Consider the following 2925-nt stretch of genomic DNA (forward strand, 5'->3'; position numbering starts at 1 on the left):
TTACTGCTTTATGTTGTTCTAGTAATAATATAGTATCAATGGTTCAGTACAGTGGTACAGTATGTGTTCAGTTTAGCTATGTAATTGTAAAGCAATCCAATTCACATGATTCCGTGATTTCAAAGTCTAATCCTAATGTGTAAACTTTACCTATAAAAAGATGGAAATTGTATATTCTTGGGAAACGTATTCTGTAATGAAATTAAATACATCTAGATACTTTGTAGATTTAATAGAATAATGCTGACTAGATTTGCTTCCTTGGCTTTTCATTTTGAAATATCTGATTAATCCACGAGGAAAATGTATCTTAGTGTTAGAAATAGTCGTAGCTAGTGGCGTATGCAAAGGGCAAAGGGTTTTGAATTTCAAACTCCTCCTTGAACAAGAGAAACCGGACAATTGCGTCATATATTTGGATCAGGGCCGGCCTTAGGTGGTGCGGGGCCCGATTGGGAACATTTTGCGGGGCCCCAGCTTTGCAACTAACTTGAACCAAGGTCTGCAGAACATATATATATATATATATATATATATATATATATATATATATATATATATATATATATATATATATATATATATATATATATATATATATATATATATATATATACAGCGGCGCAAATCTGTCTTCAATATTGGGGGGGCCAGTAAGACCGTTTTCCTTTCTTTTTTTCTAAGTGATGCTCAAAATATTTGTAAAGTTGAAAACAATCCTGTAGAGGATCAGGGAGCAGGGTTGTCTTCAACATCGGGAGGAGGGCAGATTTGAGCCTTATTCTGGGGGGGGGGAATCAATTTCATCTTACTTTCCTTTGTGGCAATCGGACGCAAATAATTACATTCTTTCCCAAAAACACACATTTCAAATCGGATTTTTGGGTGGACAGTCTCCCCCAGTTCCAAAATTGGAGGGGACATGTCCCCCTCATCCTCCCGGAATTTGCGCCAGTGTAGGCTATATATATTAATCATCCATCTCCCTTTCATTTATCATCCATCTCCTAAGAACAAATCCTGGAACGTCAAATAGTGAGTGAAAGTTAATAGACTAAACATATATAAGGTGCATTTCAATATAAAATTATATATATGTAAGTCTTCAATTAGCACATCTGCAAAGGACATAGTCATATGATAAGTTTGTCAGTTTATCCCCGGAACACCCTGCATATTTACTTATAAGCATGATTGGGAAAAATGATTAACAGCAAAGACAGTTTCGAAACATTCTCCCGTTTCTATGTTGTGGAGTCCTCTTTCAGGAAGAACTAACAGTAATCTCTCATCATGGATGGGTCCATTTTCCTTGGTGAAAACTCTCATCCTGTTCGTTGCTTATAGCAGCTAATTTTTGAGAGAAATAAATTAAATGGAAATGCAGACAGTGAATGAATTTTAAAATACGTACTTCACCTTTGTGCCTCGCAATTTTTCAAGAAGGTTCTTTACAAGTATTTCATAGTTTTCTTCTCTTATAAGTAGACCTATCGATGTCGAAATCTAGTTTTTTGACCAAACTTTGCAAAGAAGTGTAAAATATGAAGAAACGAGCGTAATTAAAATTTAAAGTGCTTCCGTCCGTAGACGGCCGCAGTGTCGAAAAACCTGATTGATCAGAATAAGCCATAACAATGGGTTTCAAGTTTGAAAATTTCATTTTATTTGTAAAACGGGTAAAGGGATGAAACCAAAAAAAAAAAAAAAAAAAAAAACTAACCGTCACCGGGAGGAAGTAGAGAGGGTATGCTTATCATGGCCGCCATCTTAAAGTCGACCATCTTCTATCTCGCTCGACTATTTTTTTTAATAAGAAGAGGGTCGTGTAATATATCAGACTGGACTAGAATTTTACGAGAAATACAATGGTGAAGTCTATGTTTCCATGACTTTATATTTATAAGACATAATGAAACACACATTGATATGAGTTCGTTGGTTCAAAGGTTTCTTTTGAAGCTGCATCTTTTGAAAAGAATTTAAGTCAGGAAAACCTAATGTACGCTAGTGAGAACATTGTAGGTAGCTAATTATGAAAGGTATAATCAGCTTGAAATTGTTATCGACTGCAGACAAAATGAAATGGTGATGAGACGATTGGAAACTTAAAGAACTGATGGAAGATGGATGACACATTTTCCATAGAATTATTAGAGTTAGAAGGCAAACCGTCATAAGCAGCCACCTATTCTGTACGCACTAGCAGCTATACATTCGGTTTTCCTGATTTGATTTAAAAAAAGAAAAAAAGAAAAAAAGAAAGTAAGAAAGAAAGAAAGAAAAAACATCCATGGGATATTTCGCAGGAGAGGGCAAAGCTTATCCTCCGGTTTTGTATTTTTTATATGGCTATAATAAGAGAAAGGATATGCAAGGAAATCGCACTGAGGCTGATTTATTTAATACTATCTCGGTATTCACGGTAGTAGGCCTATCCAATGACATAATCAGTAAGAACTCCAGGAACTTTTACTTAATGGATTGTTCAAAATAAAAGGTGTGCACCCAGAATAATGATATACATTTTTACACAAAGTCAAAGAAAACAATATTTTTACGCCCAGAGGTGTGTGTGTATGGAAATTTAGGATAGTGTTGGGGGTGTGCAAAATATTGCTTGGACATAATATTTATTTTTGCAACAGAAGATGTAAACGTTAAAAGAAAAAAAGTAACTACTGCAACATTAAATTCAGAAAATATTTGCTTATTCCCGGAAACTTAATACAAACAATTCATTTACTTGTTAGGGAGAGGCCATACCCTCCCTTGTGGAAACCATGGGTGTGTCTGTGTTGTAATATGTTTTTGTGTGTACTTGACAACCGAGAGTAGCAGAGTAATGTTAACGGTACCATATCCACTTGACCGGGGGCCCCGCAAGCATGTATTAGGAACAAAATTTAGTCATATGGACCACAA

The sequence above is a fragment of the Thermobia domestica genome, chromosome 9 (assembly GCF_964235325.1).
Source record: "Thermobia domestica chromosome 9, izTheDome1.hap1.1, whole genome shotgun sequence".
NCBI classification, from domain to species: Eukaryota; Metazoa; Arthropoda; class Insecta; order Zygentoma; family Lepismatidae; genus Thermobia; species Thermobia domestica.